The sequence below is a fragment of the Arachis ipaensis genome, chromosome B6, assembly GCF_059453495.1.
Source record: "Arachis ipaensis isolate K30076 ecotype BB chromosome B6, ASM5945349v1, whole genome shotgun sequence".
Lineage (NCBI taxonomy): Eukaryota > Viridiplantae > Streptophyta > Magnoliopsida > Fabales > Fabaceae > Arachis > Arachis ipaensis.
This window is the reverse complement of record NC_142441.1, coordinates 75,778,365-75,797,858: the sequence shown is the minus strand read 5'-3', so window position 1 is coordinate 75,797,858 and position 19,494 is coordinate 75,778,365. Positions and strand designations below refer to the sequence as shown.

The 19,494-nt window shown below is 40.4% G+C and overlaps 1 non-coding gene across 1 annotated transcript; it reads right to left on the bottom strand.

Moving 5' to 3' along the window:
• Positions 1 to 12,809: 12,809 nt before the first annotated feature.
• Positions 12,810 to 12,917, bottom strand: LOC148561391 (small nucleolar RNA R71). Its single transcript, XR_015887561.1, has one exon. It is a non-coding gene; the product is annotated as a small nucleolar RNA R71 (small nucleolar RNA).
• Positions 12,918 to 19,494: the final 6,577 nt, after the last annotated feature.

Below are 19,494 nucleotides of genomic sequence, written 5' to 3'. Positions count from 1 at the left end.
GATTTCATAGGGCAGGAATGGCTTGTAGAATGGAGAGGAAGCTTGCAAAAATGGAAGGAATACAAGAAACTAAGGAGATGACCAGCAAACACTGACGCGATCGCATGGCTCACGCGAACGCGTAAAATGAAGAAATCGCAGCGACGCGGACGCGTGCCTGATGCAAACGCGTGGATTGGAGTCTGCACGAATGACGCGAACGCGTGCACGACGCAAATGCGTGACAAGGAAAATTGCTAAATGACGCGAACGCATGGACGACGCGTACACGTGACCTGCGCGATCTGGAGAAATAACAGAATACGCTGGGGGCGATTTTGGGCCGTGTTTTGACCCAGTTTTCTACCCAAAAACACAGACTAAAGTTAGGGAACATGCAGAGACTCAATACGTATCCACACATATTCAGATACATCGATATTAGGATTACTCTCAGTTTTAGATATGAATATAGATTAGCTTTACATTGATAGTTTATGCTTTTGCTTTGGATTTTGGATGCTGAAGAGTCATTACCTCCGCAAGGACATTACTTTAGTTTGTTTCCTTATTCCTTTACCTCCGCAAGGACATTACTTTTAATTTTAATTAATTTTAATTCTCTATCTTATTTTATTTAATTTACTATGTCTTCTTATATTTTTATGAATATTAATTCTATGTCAATGGAGTAGATTTCCTACTTGACATGGGGGTTGATTAAGAGGAGACACTTGAGTTGGAATGCTCAAGTGCTTAGTTAAATTGGATGTTGTTGGCTAATTCTGTACCTACTAACACTAGACCTTCCCAAGGGAGAGGACTAGGATTTACGGGTAAGAGTTAGCTCAATCACTTGACTTTCCTTTATTTAGTAAGGGTTAACTAAGTGAAAACAGTAACCTCTTTACACTACACTTGAGAAGATTCCAACAAGGATAGAACTTCCAATTAATCATTCTCCCAGTCAAGGTCTTTTAATATTAATAATAATTCTTAGTTCTATTGCTTTAATTTACAATTATTTTTATTCATTATCAAAACTCAACTTTTCTGGAAAACTTTTAGTTAATAAAATAGCACCCTTTCTTGCAACTCGTTGGGAGACGACCTGGGACTCATACTCCCAGTATTTTTAATTTTAATTTTTCTGACAACCCCTTTTTAAATTGGTGAGGCAGACTTTAGCTGGTTGAGAGCTATACTTGCAATGCATTTCTTTTATTAAGACTCTCTTAATTTGTCTAACTTCTGCCACGCACCAATTTTTGGCGCCGTTGCGGGGGAGTTGCAGTAGTGTTCTAGATTATTAATTAGTGTACATATTTTATTTTATTTGCATATTTTATTTTTATTTCTGTTACCATGAGCTGTACGTCTTTCTCATTGAATGACGCGTTCATTGCCTGATTCGAGCTTAGCCGCTTTTGATCCTGAAATTGAAAGAACTCTTTCACGTATTACGCGAGCTCGACATCGGTTAGCCTCTGAGGGTGGTAAAATGATTGTTATCAATTCACCAGTCTCATCTGAGGGGGAATCTGAAACGCCATCTGAGAGCGAGACAAGCTCCTTTACTACTGATCCAGTTGATTCACGTGTAGGTGACATGGCAGAACCTAGGAGAATTACTCTCCAGGAAGTTGGAGCCCCAGATTTTACACTGCAACCTTATCAAGTGCATCATCCAAATCTGGCTGCAGATTTTGAATTGAAGACTGCACTAATCAACTTGATGCCCAAGTTTCATGGCTTACCTGCTCAAGAGCCTATTAAGCACCTTAGGGATTTCCAGACAGCCTGTTCTACTATTAGGCGTAATGGTGCAGATGAAACTTCTATTCTGTTAACTGCCTTCCCATTTTCTCTTGAGGGGAAGGCAAGGGAGTGGTACTACTCCCAACCTAAAGCGACTGTTCCCAACTGGGATACACTCAGGAGAGAATTTTTGGAAAAATACTTTCCAGCTGAAGTCACAGATAGACTGAGAAATGAGATCTCCTGTATTGTTCAAGGTGACTCAGAGACTCTCTATGAATACTGGGAGCGTTTTAAGAACCTTCTAGATGCATGCCCCCAAGACATGATTGACAGACTAGTGTTGATCAGCTACTTCACTCAAGGCAGGAATCCCCAGGATAAGACTACACTGGATGGTGTAAGTAATGGTTCTATGAAAAAGTACAGAACCGCAGATGAAGCATGGCAACTGATCAGCGACTTAGCTAAGTCCACTAGGAATCACAGGCCGAGGCGTAGCCACTCAAAAGCTATTGCAGAGGTTTCCTCTAGAATTGAGACTACTGCTCTTACACAGAGTATATGTGAAATGACCAACCTACTGAAACAGATGTAGTTGAACCAACAACAACAAGCTCAGCCTCACCCACCACAACAGAGCCAACAGTTAGTTCCCCAAAGAGTATGTGGAATCTGTGCTAATTATAGTCATTACACTGATGAATGTCCGCAGCTCCAACAGGAAGACAACACTGTGGCAGCTACTCATAACTTCTATGACCGCCCGAATCAAGGATACAACCAACAAGGCGGCAATTACAACCAAGGTGGAAACCATAACCAGGGATGGCAGGATAACTCCAACCAAGGTTGGAGAGATAATTCTAACCATAATTGGAGGGACAACTATAACAGAGGAGGCAGAGATAACAATGGAAACCAGAGGTGGAATAACAACATTAACAACAAACAGCAGAATCAGAACCAGCCTTACAGAGCACCTCACCTAAGACAATCTCAAGGATTCCAGCAAAACCAACAGCAGGTTCCTCAGATCACTTACTCCAATTCCTCGTCAAATGACGAGATGCTCCGTTCTCTTGCACAAGGGCAACAAGATATGCAGACACAGCTGAACTCTACTTTAAATGGTATGACTGCCATTTTACAAGCTCTCGTCTCCCAATTAGATTCATCACCTAATTCCACAAACCAACCATCAAGCTCCAGTGGAATTCCTTCTCAACCCCTACCTAATCCCAAAGGTGGCATCAATGCTATCACTTTAAGGTCCGAAACTACATTGCAGGAGAGGAACCAGGAGGAGCCAAGCCTACCAGAACACTCCCAACTGAAGATGTAGTGGAAGTGGAAAATGCTGAAGAGGAAGAGGACGTATAAGACATAGATGAAGAAGAAGCAGCTCAACCACAGAACGAAACACCAAAGGATGCAGAGGCTGTACAGGACACCATTCATATCTCATTTCTACACCTGGCAAGGAAATCCAGGAAGTAGATAGAACTTGACCCCAAAATGGTAGAAATATTCAAAAAGGTTGAGGTAACTATTCCCATTTTTGATGTTATTCAGTAGGTACCTAAATACGCAAAGTTTCTAAAAGATTTATGCATACATAAGGATAAGATTAATGAATTAGAAACTATTCCTTTAGGTAGTTCTATATTTGCTTTAATGGGAAGTATACCTGAAAAATGCAGTGACCCAGGTCCATGTATGGTTAACTGTACCATTGGAGGTGTAATTTTTTCTGACTGCATGTGTGATTTAGGAGCATGTGTTAGTATAATGCCATTGTCTATATATGATACCTTGAGGCTCCCTCCCTTAAAAAGGTCGGCAGCTCCTTTTTTGTTAGTAGATAAAAGCATTATTACAGTAGTTGGAATTGCTGAAGATGTATTAGTGAGCATTAAGGGGCTCACATTTCTTATTGGCTTCTATATCCTGGAAATGCCCCCTAATGACTCAGGAAGACCATCATCAATCCTGCTTGGAAGATCATTCCTGAAAACTTCAAAGTTCAAGCTGGATGCATTCTCAAGAACTTACTTCTTTAAGATAGATGGCAGAACAGTGAAATTCAGTTTAAATGAAGCTATGAAGCACCCTTCAGTGCGACATTATTGATGAAACTGTAGTTAAAGTTCACCAATGAGAAATGGAAGAGAAGCACATGGAGCAAGGTCCAAGTGTGGAGACACTTTTTGAAAACAATGAAGACCCTTTACCATTATCACCAGCCCCGGATGATCCAGAGCCTAGGTATGAGTAGAAATTGGAATTGAAGCCTCTTCTTCCACACCTCAAGTATGCTTACCTTGAGGATAAGCAGAAGTTCCCAGTTATCATTGCAAAGGAACTCACCTCTCAACAAGACGAGCAACTGCTCAGTGTACTGAGAAAACATAAGAAAGCAATTGGATGGAGCTTGGCGGATATAGTAGGCATCAGTTCCCAAGTTTGTGAACACAGAATATTCTTAGAAGAGGGAGCAAAGCCTGTCCGTCAACCTCAAAGAAGATTGAATCCTACCATCTTAGAAGTTGTCAAGAAAGAAGTAACCAGACTACTTGAAGCAGATATCATTTACCCCATCTCAGACAGTGAATGGGTAAGTCCAGTACAAGTGGTGCCCAAGAAGTCTGGAGTCACAACAATAAGAAATGAGCATGGAGAGCTCCTGACAACTAGAGTGCAGAATTCATGGAGAGTTTGCATTGACTATAGGTGTCTCAACCAAGCCACTCGCAAGGATCATTACCCATTGCCATTCATTGATCAAATGCTTGATGCCCTGTCAGGTAAATCTCATTATTCTTTTTTAGATGGTTATACAGGATATTTTAAGATTCATATAGCTCCTGAAGATCAGGAAAATACTACTTTTACATGTCCCTTTGGAACATATGCTTATAAAATAATGCCTTTTGGTTTATGCAGTGTGATGATTCGAATTCACACCCCATTCAAAATTTGTGAATTAGTCCTTTTGGCAAGCGCACCAAAATTATCGTCAAGTAATAACCCACAGTGGAGTGGGATCATATCCATAGAGATTGGCAAATTCGAGCAATTTTAATCAATTGATAAAAAGTCAAGCGGATCAATAGGATTGTAGAGTGCAGAATTGTAAATGACATAAATGTAAATAACTAGAATATAAAGAAAAGCAATAAAGTGCAGAAATATAAATGGCAGAAAGTAAAGGGCAGAATCATAAATGACTTGAATGTAAATGGGAATGGGGAATTGCTGAATATAAAAATAAGCTGTAAAGAAATGGATAGATAAGAATGGGGAAATTCATTGAGATTGGGAGGTGTTGTCTCTTTTGATCAAATCTAGCTTATATCCTCTTCAATCATGCAACTCATTGACCCCTTGGCAATCATGATTGATTGAGCCCCAATCCCTTGGTGACTCAATCTATCAGATCTTGATCAATAGCCAATTCCTTGGTCTAATTGCTCATGAAGTGAGATATGCTTGGTCCCTGATTATACCACACACCATTATAGGTCCAAGTAGAGGGAGGATTATATGTCACATATCCAAACACCAAAACCCAGATTCTACTCTAGTGTGAGAAGGGATTTCAAGCATGGTTTCATGTTTCTTTTCCCAAGGTTTCCATGAAACCCAATTGCATTCAATATCTTTCCCAAGATAATTGAATACTAAGCATTAAGAATGAAATTCCTTCTAGAAAATCAAAGAGAAGATGAAGAGAAGAAGAATTTCACTATTATCAATCCATCAAGTACAACAGAGCTTCCTCTCTCAATGAGAGGGAAGTTAGCTACTCATACCTCAAAAAGTACTCAAAAGTGAAGTGTAAAAGTGGATCTAAAACTGACTGCTTAACCCCTTTCTTCAGTACTCCTTGGGGGTATTTATACTACTCCTAGTAAAATAAAAGAATTACAAAAGTGAAAAAGGAAAATTATATTTTGGAGGGAAAAGAAAACACTCAATAAGCATGACTTTTCAGCTGGCGTGTGGCTGGTGCTTTTCTGGCGTGTCACGTGCCCTTCACTTCCAGCTTGGTGTGCCACGCCTAATCCTTCAAGTGGCACGCTCGTCCCTCTCTCAACCTTGGCATGCCACGCCTTCGAACTCAAGTGGCACGCCATAGTGGATTTCTTGTATTGGCGTGCCACGCCTTCGAACTCAAGTGGCACGCCCCTTGCCTTTCTCACTTCTCTTTGCCTCTGGAAACTTGTACTGGCGTGCCACGCCCAAGGTCTGGCGTGCCACGCCCTTGCTTTATGCTTGGCTAGGCTTCTCTGGAAAGTTGAACTAGCATGGCACGCCCAGGGTCTGGCGTGCCACACCCCTTTTGTGAGTGAGTGGTTCCACTGTTTGGCGTGCCACGCCACGAACTTACGTGGCACGCCCCAATGCTTCGCTCTGAATGACACTGGTGTGCCATGCCTGGTTGCTCAAGTGGCACGCCCAAGTGAAGAATGGTGAGTGGCGTGCCACGCCTTCGATACCAAGTGGCACGCCCCATGTAATTGGCCTCCTTCATCCTCTCTGGAAACTTATACCAACGTGCCTTGCCTAAAGGCTGGCATGCCACGCCCATGATCTTGTCTTGGTTCCAGTAGTTGGCATGCCACGCCTCAGTCTTCAAGTGGCACGCCATAGTGAAATGCTAAGGTTGGCATGCCACGCCTTCGAACTCAAGTGGCACGCCCAGTCATTGCTTTTGGTCCTTTGTGCATTGGCGTGCCACACGTGGTTACTCAAGTGGCACGACCAGTCTTCAATTGTTTTAATCCCCTTCTCTGGATTGTTGTACCAGCATGCCATGCCATGCTGCTCAAGTGGCACGCCCATGGATTTGTGAACTCTTCAAGCTTGGCGTGCCATGCCTGGGTTCTCAAGTGGCACGCCCAAGTGACTTCTTGGGGCTAGCATGCCACGCCTTCGACACCAATTGGCACGCCATAGTGAAGGTTCTTCTTGGAATGGTGAGTTAGCATGCCACGCCCTTTTGCTCAAGTGGCACACCCATAGTAATTGATTGGCCAGGCGTGCCACGCCTAGCTTGGCGTGCCACGCCCCTTTTGTGTCCTCCATTGTAGCTCTCTGGGATTTTGTATTAGCGTGCCACGCCTAGTCTTTGGCGTGCCACGCCCACATGCATGCTTGAACTTCTTCTCTGGACTTTAGTACTGGCGTGCCACGCCCAGCTCCTGGCATGACACGCCAGTGCATTTTTGTGGCGTTTGCTTCAAGTGGCATGCCAGTTTCACATGCCCAGCTTCTTGTTTGTCTTCTACCCAATTTTTGATGCTTTTCTCACCTGAAATTCAGCACAACTCATCTCAAAGTAGTGTACCATAATATTCATCAAATAATGCACAAATTGTACTGATCAAATGAGATTTATGCTCTTTTATGGTCTTCTTTATGCAAGATAGAAGGGTAGATGATGCAAGTCATCACAACACCAAACTTAAGTTTTGCTTGTCCCAAGCAAATCAATGTGAGTAAACCTTTATAACTTAAGGCCTTCGCTTTGAGTGATTGCAATAACAACTAAGAGTAAGACTAAGTGTTCAACACATGTATGAATATTTTAATGTCATGGGAAGCTCTTGGATCCTTGAGGGTTCTTTCAAGTATAAGTCTTAGGGGTCCTGTCTATTGATTGTCACCTTGAAGTAGTAAGGGTTGTTTTGCTTTCTTGACTACGACTCTAAGTGTTTTGTCTCAAGACAACCCTTTATTTAAGCTTTCAATCAGCACTCCCAAACCAGTTGGTTTTAGGGTACTAGGTGTTGAGACACCCCTAAGAATTTACTTGCCCAGGTCTCTTCTTGACACATCTTCACCACAAGCATTTACTAAGATCTTTAATTCTTTTTGAGCTTTTTAATGTTTCTTTTTTTCTATCCCAGTAGTTGATGCTCAGAGCCTTGGGTCTTTATTGCTTACTACCTCTTGGTTCTATGGATATTCAAGGAACACCCTTTGGCCTTCCCTGGTTATACCTTCTAGGACTAGTTGCTCTTCCATGACTCATTTTCTTTTTAGTTCATCCAAGGTTTCACACTTAGTTTCTTATTTCTTAGTTTGTATGATAATCCATCTTGGCCTTGGTCTCTCTCATTGTTTTTGCACAACTCACAGTGACTCTTATGGGGACAAACTCTACTTTTATTTATGTTGAAATGAAGACTTGAAATACATGGCATTTTCTTTCTTGAAAAGAAGAACTCATAAAGACTTCAAACAGGAATTTAAAACTAAGCATAAAGCATAAACTATCCTAGCATGACTATTTATTCAAAAAGTAAATAAAGCAAAGACTTAAACAAGATTTCAGAAGTTGGAAAGTGTCAACCATGGGACTCAACAACTTTGAGCAGCTTCATCTTTAGTTCATTGGCACCTTCTCTTTGTCCTTCTTCTTGGAGGGGGAAGAGCCACCTTCATCTGGCTTGGAGGAACCTTCTTGTGCTTTGGTGTCCTTGGGCTTCCAAAATCCTGCTCTCCTCATATAATTCCTTTCATCCTCCCTATGTTTGGCTAGGATTTCCTCTTATCTTGCACTTAGCTCTTCCATTCCTTGCATGAAGGTTGGGTATCCTGGGTTTAGAGCGGCTACGGCGTTACACAAGTGATCCAGCTTCGCTTGTGTGTTGATGTCATACTACCTCCTGGATATGGTTCTGGCATCATAGAGATGTCTAAATTTGGCCAAGTTCCTTTGTTGCCATTTGCCTTGCTCTGCTATTTTGTCCAGTGCACTTCGCACCTCTCCCCAGTCAAATTGTTCTTGCTGCTCCTTCCTTATATGCTCCCAATTCCCTTAGAGTTGTTGAATGTTTTGGTTGACTTGGCTCCATTGTTGTTGTTAAGTTTCCTTGAGTTGATTGACATCTTCCCTCAAGTGGTGTAGATCACCCTTCATTTGGTGTACATCTCCTTGCAATTGCTCCCAATTGAATCCCTCTAGAAATTGCTGATATTGGTATTGTGGTGGTGGTTGAAGTGGCAGGAATTGAGGTTGCTCTTCTGCCTCCTCTTGTTGTTGTTGTTGTTGTTGTTGTTGTTGTTGTTATGGTCCATGGGCATGAGCTCTTCGTTCTCTGGCCTTGTGGAGTGGGTGAACAGCCACCACCTTGGCCATCTTTTTGGCAGTTATGAACTTGTCTTGCTTTACAAGCACTTCATCAATGATCTTTTCAACTCCAGCCTCATCACATAGCCTCTGTATAATGCTGGGTGATGAGCGGATAATTTATACGCTTTTTGGCATTGTTTTTACATAGTTTTCAGTATGATTTGGTTAGTTTTTAGTATATTTTTATTTGTTTTTAATTAAAATTCACATTTTTGGACTTTACTATGATTTTGTGAGTTTTTCCGTGATTTCAGGTAATTTCTGGCTGAAATTGAGGGACTTGAGCAAAAATCAGATTCAGAGGTTGAAGAAGGACTGCAGATGTTGTTGGATTCTGACCTCCCTGCACTCAAAGTAGATTTTCTGGAGCTACAGAACTCCAAATGGTGCGATCTCAATTGCGTTGGAAAGTAGACATCCAGGGCTTTCCAGCAATATTTAATAGTTCATACTTTGAACAAGGATTGACGATATAAACTAGTGTTCAACGCCAGTTCCATGTTACAGTCTGGCGTTCAGCGCCAGAAACAAGTTGTAAAGTGGAGTTCAACGCCAGAAATACGTTACAAACTGGCGTTCAACTCCAAGAATGACCTCTCCACGTGTAAACTTCAAGCTCAGCCGAAGCACGCACCAAGTGGGCCCCGGAAGTGGATTTCTGCATCATTTACTCATTTCTGTAAACCTTAGTAACTAGTTTAGTATAAATAGGACTTTTTACTATCTTTGTAGAGAATCTTTGATTAGTTTTATGCTATCTTAGACCTTTATGGGGGCTGGCCATTCGGCCATGCCTGGACCATTATCACTTATATATTTTCAAACGGTAGAGTTTCTACACACCATAGATTAAGGTGTGGAGCTCTGCTGTTCCTCAAAGATTAATGCAAAGTACTACTATTTTTCTATTCAATTCAACTTATTCCGCTTCTAAGATATTCATTCGTACTTCAATATGATGGATGTGATGATCGTGACAGTCATCATCATTCTCAACTTATGAACGCGTGCTTGACAACCACTTCCATTCTACCTTAGATTGAATGGATATCTCTTGGATATCTAATACAAGGGACCGAGTCCTAGCTATTAGAGTCTTCGTGGTATAAGTTAGAACCCATGGATGGCCATTCTTGAGATCCGGAAAGTCTAAACCTTGTCTGTGGTATTCCGAGTAGGATCTGGGAAGGGATGGCTGTGACGAGCTTCAAACTCGCGAGTGCTGGGCATAGTGACAGACGCAAAAGGATAGTAAATCCTATTCCAGTATGATCGAGAACCGACAGATGATTAGAAATGCAGTGACAGCGCATTGGACCATTTTCACAGGAGGATGGGATGTAGCCATTGACAACGGTGATGCCTTACATAAAGCTTGCCATGGAAAGGAGTAGGATTGATTGGATGAAGACAGCAGGAAAGCAGAGATCAGAGGAACGAAAGCATCTCCATACGCTTATCTGAAATTCTCACCAATGAATTACATAAGTATCTCTATCCTAGTTGTATTCTATTTGTCTTTTATTTATCACTTTATAAAACTATTTGAATCCGCCTGACTGAGATTTACAAGGTGACCATAGCTTGCTTCATGCCGACAATCTCCGTGGGATCAACCCTTACTCACGTAAGGTTTATTACTTGGACGACCCAGTGCACTTGCTGGTTAGTTGTACGAAGTTGTGAAACAGATATAAGATCATGAACGTGCGTATTGAGTTTTTAGCGCCGTTACCAAGGAATGGAATGATCACGATTTCGCACACCAAGTTTTTGGTGCTGTTGCCGGGGATTGTTCGAGTTTGGACAACTGACGGTTCATCTTGTTGCTCAGATTAGGTAATTTTATTTTAATTTTAAGCTTTTTATTTCTTATTTTTGAAAATCCAAAAAAAAAATTTACAAAATCATAAAACCAAAAATTTTTGTGTTTCGTGTTTGAGTCTTGAGTCAAGTTTTAAGTTTGGTGTCAATTGCATCTTTTTTATTTTCTAAAAATTATTTTCGAAAATTTCATGCATAGCATTCTTCATGATCTTCAAGTCGTTCTTGGCCAGTCTTCTTGTTTGATCTTCATATTTTCTTGTTTTGTGTCTTTTCTTATTTTTCGTATGCATTTTCAATTTGTTAATGTCTAAAGAATAAAAATTTTTAAGTTTGGTGTCTGGCATGTTTTCTTTTCTTGAAAATTTTTCAAAAATAAGTTCTTGGTGTTCATCTTGACATTCAAAATGTTCTTGGTGTTCATCTTGACATTCATAGTGTTCTTGCATGCATCACATGTTTTGATCCAAAATTTTCTTGCATTGAGTCAATTTTGTGTTTTTCTCTTTCATCATTAAAAATTCAAAAATCAAAAAAATATCTTTCCCTTTTTCACTCATAAATTTTCGAAAATTTGAGTTGACTTTTTCAAAACTTTTTAAAATTTAGTTGTTTCTTATGAGTTAAATCAAATTTTCAATTTGAAAATCCTATCTTTTTCGAAATCTTTTTCAAAAATCAAATCTTTTTCATTTTTTTTATTTATTTTCAAAAATTATAAAAATATTTTTCAAAAATCTTTTTCTTAATTTTATCTCATAATTTTCGAAAATATTACTAACAATTAATGTGATTGATTCAAAAATGTAAAGTTTGTTACTTGCCTAATAAGAAAGGTTCAATCTTTAAATTTGAAAATCAAATCTTTTTGTTTCTTGTTAGTCAAGTAATCAACTTTAATTTTCAAAATCAAATCTTTTTAAATTTCTTTTTCAAACCTTTTTCAAAATATTTTTCAATCATATCTTTTTCAATTTCAATCATATCTTTTTCGAAATCAAATTTAAAATATTTTCTAACTTCTTTTCTAACTTCCTATCTTTTCAAAATTTGACTTTCAAATCTTTTTCAATCAATCTTATATTTTTGTTTCAATCACATCTTTTTCAAATTTCAATCTTATCTTTCCAAAATTTGATTTTCAAAATCTCTTAACCACTTAACTTTTTGTTTGATTCTTATCTTTTTCAAAACTGCCCAACTAACTTTCTACCTTTAATTTTCGAAAATTCCTTCCCTCTTTTTTAAAATTTCATTTTAATTAACTAATTGTTTTAATTTTAATTTAATTTTAATTATTAATTTTCGAATTTTAAATTTAATTTTAAAATTTTTTTATTTTATTTTGTTTAATTTTCGAATTCCCTTCTCTCTCATCTCCTTCTATTTATTTATTCATCTACTAACACTTCTTTTCATCTCATATCTCTGCTCCTACCCTCACCCTTGTGTTTGGATTATCCATTCTTCTTCACTCTTATTCCCTTTCTTCTTCTACTAACAATAAGGAACCTCTTTACTATAACATAGAGGATTCCTCTTCTTTTCTTGTTCTCTTCTTTTTTATATGAGCAGGGACAACGAAAAGGGCATTCTTGTTGAAGCTGATCCAGAACCTAAAAGGACTCTGAAGAGAAAACTAAGAGAAGCTAAAATACAACAATCCAGAGACAACCTTACTGAAATTTTCGAACAAGAAAAGGAGATGGCAGACGCACCTAACAACAATAATGCAAGGAAGATGATTGGTGATGTTACTGCACCTAATTCCAATCTACATGGAAGAAGCATCTCAATCCCTGCCATTGGAGCAAACAATTTTGAGCTTAAACCTCAATTAGTTTCTCTGATGCAACAGAACTGCAAGTTTCATGGACTTCCATCTGAAGATCCTTTTCAATTATTGACTGAATTCTTGCAGATTTGTGATACTGTTAAGACCAATGGGGTTGATCCCGAGGTCTACAGGCTTATGCTTTTCCCGTTTGCTGTAAGAGACAGAGCTAGAGTATGGTTGGACTCTCAACCTAAAGATAGCCTGAACTCTTAGGATAAACTGGTCACGACTTTCTTAGCCAAGTTCTTTCCTCCTCAAAAGCTTAGCAAGCTTAGAGTGGATGTTCAAACCTTCAGACAGAAAGAAGAAAAATCCCTCTATGAAGCTTGGGAGAGATACAAGGAACTGACCAAAAAGTGTCCTTCTGACATGCTTTCAGAATGGACCATCCTGGATATATTCTATGATGGTCTGTCTGAGTTATCAAAGATGTCACTGGACCACTCTGCAGGTAGATTTATCTACCTAAAGAAAATGCCTGCAGAAGCTCAAGAACTCTTTGACATGGTTGCTAATAACCAGTTCATGTACACTTCTGAAAGGAATCCTGTGAATAATGGGACGCCTATGAAGAAGGGAGTTCTTGAAATTGACACTCTGAATGCTATATTGGCCCAGAATAAAATATTGACTCAGCAAGTCAATATGATTTCTCAGAGTCTGAATGGAATGCAAGCTGCATCCAACAGTACTTAAGAGGCATCTTCTGAAGAAGAAGCTTATGATCCTGAGAACCCTGCAATAGCAGAGGTGAATTACATGGGTGAACCATATGGAAACACCTATAATCTCTCATGGAGAAATCACCCAAATCTCTCATGGAAGGATCAAAAAAAGCCTCAACAAGGCTTTAATAATGGTGGAAGAAATAGGTTTAACAATAGCAAGCCTTTTCCATCATCCACTCAGCAACAGACAGAGAATTCTGAGCAGAAGCCATCTAGCTTAGCAAATTTAGTCTCTGATTTATCTAAGGCTACTCTGAGTTTCATGAATAAAACAACATCCTCCATTAGAAATTTGGAGGCACAAGTGGGCCAGCTGAGTAAAAGGGTCACTAAAATCCCTCCTAGTACTCTCCCAAGCAATACAGAAGAAAATCCAAAAGGAGAGTGCAAGGCCATTGAATTAACAATCATGGCCGAACCTACAGGGGAGGAAGAGGACGTGAATCCCTGTGAGGAAGACCTCCTGGGACGTCCAGTGATCAACAAGGAGTTTCCCTTTGAGGAACCAAAGGACTTTAAGGCTCATCTAGAGACCATAGAGATTCCATTGAACCTCCTTGTACCCTTCATGAGCTCTGATGAGTATTCTTCTTCTGAAGAGAATGAGGATGTTACTGAAGAGCAAGTTGCCAAGTACCTTGGTGCAATCATGAAGCTGAATGCCAAATTATTTTGTAATGAGACTTGGGAAGATGAACCTCCCTTACTCACCAATGAACTAAGTGATCTGGATCAACTGACATTGCCTCAGAAGAAACAGGATCCTGGAAAGTTCTTAATACCTTGTGACCTTTGAGAAGGCTCTATGTGACCTTGGGTCAGGGATAAACCTCATGCCCCTCTCTGTAATGGAGAAACTAGGAATCTTTGAGGTGCAAGCTGCCAGAATCTCACTAGAGATGGCAGACAACTCAAGAAAGCAGGCTTATGGACTAGTAAAGGACATGTTAGTAAAGGTTGAAGGCCTTTACATCCCTGCTGATTTCATAATCCTGGATACTGGGAAGGAGGAGGATGAATCCATCATCCTTGGAAGACCCTTCCTAGCCACAGCAAGAGCTGTGATTGATGTAGACAGAGGAGAATTGATCCTTCAACTGAATGAGGACAACCTTATGTTTAAAACCCAAGAATCTCCTTCTGTAACAATGGAGAGGAAGCATAGAAAGCTTCTCTCAGTACAGAGTCAACTAAGGCCCCCACAGTCAAACTCTAAGTTTGGTGTTGGGAGGTCTCAGCCAAACTCTAAGTTTGGTGTTGAACTCCCATATCCAAACTCTAAGTTTGGTGTTGGGAGTCTATAAAATTGACCTGATCACCTGTGTGGCTCCATGAGAGCCCACTGTCAAGCTATTGACATTAAAGAAGTGCTTGTTGGGAGGCAACCCAATTTTTATTTATCTAATTTTATTTTTATTTTTATTTCTATTTCATGTTTTATTAGGTTGATGATCATGTGGAGTCACAAAAACTACTGAAAAATAAAAAACAGAATGAAAAATAGCATTGAAAACAGAACACCCTGAAGGAAGGGCTTACTGGCATTTAAACGCCAGTAAAGAGCATCTGGCTGGTGTTTAACGCCAGAACAGAGCATGAAACTGGCGTTAAATGCCAGAAACAAGCAACAGTCTGGCGTTTAAACGCCAGGATTGCACCCAGAGGAAAGCTGGCATTAAACGCCAAACACAAGCATCAGACTGGCGTTTAACGCCAGAAACATGCACCATACTGGCGTTCAACGCCAGAAACATGCTGCAGACTGGCGTTGAACGCCCAAAACAAGCATGGAAGTGGCGTTTGACGCCAGAAACATGCTGTAGTCTGGCGTTAAATGCCAGGATTGCATATACAGGGCATTTTACATGCCTAATTGGTACAGGGATGTAAATCCTTGACACCTCAGGATTTGTGGGCTCCACAGATCACTTCAGGATCTGTGGACCCCACAGGATCTCCACCTACCTCCACTCATACTCTTCCCTCTTCTCAACATTCATCCTCTCTTCCCAATAAACACCCTTCCCCAAAACCCTTCACCAATCACCTCAAACTCTCTTCCCTATTATCCCTTCACCACTCACATCCATCCACTCTCCCCTCACTATATAAACCCCTCCCTCTCCTCCGTATTTTCTCTTCTTCTTCTTCTTTTCTTTCTTCTCTTGCTCGAGGGCGAGCAATATTCTAAGTTTGGTGTGGTAAAAGCATAAGCTTTTTTGTTTTTCCATAACTATTGATGGCACCTAAGGCCAGAGAAACCTCTAGAAAGAGGAAAGGGAAGACAAAAGCTTCCACCTCCGAGTCATAGGAGATGGAGAGATTCATCTCAAGGGTCTATAGCTTAGTGGTAGAACATTTGACTGCAAATCAAGAGATCCCTGAGATACCTCAGGGGATACATTTTTCTCCACACAAATATTGGGGACAACTAAGGGTGGAACATCAAGATCACTCTATCATTCTTCATGAAATTAGAGAATATCAAAGAGCAATGAGGGAGGAACAACAAAGACAAGGAAGAGACATAGAAGAGCTCAAGGACATCATTGGTTCCTCAAAAAGGAAACGCCACCATCACTAAGGTGGACTCATTCCTTGTTCTTAAATTTTCTGTTTTTTGTTTTCTTATGTTAAATGTTTATCTATGTTTGTGTCTTTATTACATGATCATTAGTGTCTAAGTGTCTATGCCTTAAAGTAGTGAATATGAATCCATCACCTCTCTTAAATGAAAAATGTTTTAAAAACAAAAGAACAAGAAGTACATGGTTTCGAATTCATCCTTGAAACTAGTTTAATTATTTTGATGTGGTGACAATACTTTTTGTTTTCTGAATGAATGCTTGAACAGTGCATATGTCTTTTGAAGTTGTTGTTTAAGAATGTTAAATATGTTGGCTCTTGAAAGAATGATGATAAGGAGAAATGTTATTTGATAATCTGAAAAATCATAAAATTGATTCTTGAAGCAAGAAAAAGCAGTGAATACAGAAAGCTTGCGAAAAAAAAAGAAAGAAAAAAATGGCGAAAAAAAATAGAAAAAGAAAAAGCAAGCAGAAAAAGCCAAAAGCTCTTAAAACCAAAAGGCAAGAGCAAAAAGCCAATAGCCCTTAAAACCAAAAGGCAAGGGTAATAAAAAGGATCCCAAGGCTTTGAGCATCAATGGATAGGAGGGCCTAAAGGAATAAAATCCTGGCCTAAGCGGCTGAACCAAGCTGTCCCTAACCATGTGCTTGTGGCGTGAAGGTGTCAAGTGAAAACTTGAGACTGAGCGGATAAAGTCAAGGTCCAAAGCAAAAGACGAGTGTGCTTAAGAACCCTGGACACCTCTAATTGGGACTTTAGCAAAGCTGAGTCACAATCTAAAAAGGTTCACCCAATTATGTGTCTGTGGCATTTATGTATCCGGTGGTAATACTAGAAAACAAAGGGCTTAGGGCCACGGCCAAGACTCATAAAGTAGCTGTGTTCAAGAATCAACATACTGAACTAGGAGAATCAATAACACTATCTGAACTCTGAGTTCCTATAGATGCCAATCATTCTGAACTTCAATGGATAGAGTGAAATGCTAAAACTATTCAAGAGGCAAAAAGCTATAAGTCCCGCTCATCTGATTGGAGCTAAGTTTCATTGATATTTTGGAATTTATAGTATATTCTCTTCTTTTTATCCTATTTGATTTTCAGTTGCTTGGGGACAAGCAACAATTTAAGTTTGGTGTTGTGATGAGCGGATAATTTATACGGTTTTTGGCATTGTTTTTACATAGTTTTCAGTATGATTTGGTTAGTTTTTAGTATATTTTTATTTGTTTTTAATTAAAATTCACATTTCTGGACTTTACTATGATTTTGTGTGTTTTTTTGTGATTTCAGGTAATTTCTGGCTGAAATTGAGGGACTTGAGCAAAAATCAGATTCAGAGGTTGAAGAAGGACTGCAGATGCTGTTGGATTCTGACCTTCCTGCACTCAAAGTGGATTTTCTGGAGCTACAGAACTCCAAATGGCGCGCGCTTAATTGTGTTGGAAAGTAGACATCCAGGGCTTTCCAGAAATATATAATAGTCCATACTTTGAATAAGGATTGATGACAAAAACTGGCGTTCAACGCCAGTTCCATGTTGCAGTCTGGCGTTCAACGCCAGAAACAAGTTGCAAAGTGGAGTTCAATGCCAAAAACACGTTACAAACTGGCGTTCAACTCCAAGAATGACCTCTCCACGTGTAAACTTCAAGCTCAGCCCAAGCACACACCAAGTGGGCCTCGAAAGTGGATTTCTTCATCATTTACTCATTTTTGTAAACCCTAGTAACTACTTTAGTATAAATAGGACTTTTTACTATCTTTGTAGAGAATCTTTGATTAGTTTTATGCTATCTTAGACCTTTATGGGGGCTGGTCATTCGGCCATGCCTGGACCATTATCACTTATATATTTTCAAATGGTAGAGTTTCTATATACCATAGATTAAGGTGTGGAGCTCTGCTGTTCCTCAAAGATTAGTGCAAAGTACTACTGTTTTTCTATTCAATTCAACTTATTCCGCTTCTAAGATATTCATTCGTACTTCAATATGATGGATGTGATGATCGTGACAGTCATCATCATTCTCAACTTATGAACGCGTGCCTGACAACCACTTCCGTTCTATCTTAGATTGAATGGATATCTCTTGGATATCTAATACAGGGGACCGAGTCCGAGCTATTAGAGTCTTCGTGGTATAAGTTAAAACCCATGGATGGCCATTCTTGAGATCCGAAAAGTCTAAACCTTGTCTATGGTATTCTGAGTAGGATTTGGGAAGGGATGGCTGTGACGAGCTTCAAACTCGCGAGTGCTGGGCGTAGTGACAGACGCAAAAGGATAGTAAATCCTATTCCAGTATGATCGAGAACCGACAGATGATTAGCCATGCAGTGACAGCACATTGGACCATTGACTACTACTTGCTGCATCTCTTCTTCTTGTGGGATCCTTGGGAGGTGGTCAGCTACCTTGTTCTCTTCTCCGCTCCTATCTTTAATCTCAATATCAAATTCAAAGAGAAGATGAAGAGAAGAAGAATCTCACTATTATCAATCCATTAAGTACAACAGGTGCTCCATCTCTAAATGAGAGGGAAGTTAGCTACTCATAGCTCAAAAAGTACTCAAAAGTAAAGTGTAAAAGTGGATCTAAAACTGACTGCTTAACCCCCTTCTTCAGTACTCCTTGGGGGTATTTATACTACTCCTAGTAAAATAAAAGAATTACAAAAGTGAAAAAGGAAAATTACATTTTGGAGGGAAAAGAGAACACTCAATAAGCATGACTTCTCAGCTGGCGAGTGGCAGGTGCTTTTATGGCGTGTCACGTGCCCTTCACTTCCAACTTGACGTGCCACGCCTAATCCTTCAAGTGGAATGCTCGTCCCTCTCTCAACCTTGGCATGCCACGCCTTCGAACTCAAGTGGCACGCCATAGTGGACTTCTTCTATTGGCGTGCCACGCCTTCGAACTCAAGTGGCACGCCCCTTGCCTTTCTCACTTCTCTTTGCCTTTGGAAACTTGTACTGGCATGCCACACCCAAGGCCTGGTGTGCCACGCCCTTGCTTTATGCTTGGCTAGGCTTCTCTGGAAAGTTGAAATAGCGTGGCACGCCCAAGGTCTGGCCTGCCACGCCCCTTTTCTGAGTGAGTGGTTCCTCTGTTTGGCGTGCCACGCCATGAACTTAAGTGGCACGCCCCAATGCTTCGCACTGAATGACACTGGCGTGCCACGCCTTCGATACCAAGTGGCACGCCCTATGTAATTGGCCTCCATCATCCTCTCTGAAAACTTATACCAGCGTGCCACGCCTAAACGCTGGCGTGCCACGCCCATGATCTTGTCTTGGTTCCAGTAGTTGGCGTGCCACGCCTCAGTCTTCAAGTGGCACGCCATAGTAAAATGCTAAGGTTGGTGTGCCATGCCTTCGAACTCAAGTGGCACGCCCAGTCCTTGCTTTTGGTCCTTTGTGCATTGGCGTGCCACGCCTGGTTGCTCAAGTGGCACACCCAATCTTCAATTGCCTTCAGCCCCTTCTCTAGATTGTTGTACCAGCGTTCCACACCATGCTGCTCAAGTGGCATGCTCATGGATTTGTGAACTCTTCAAGCTTGGCGTGCCACGCCTGGGTTCTCAAGTGGCACGCCCAAGTGACTTCTTGGGGCTGGCGTGCCACGCCTTCGAC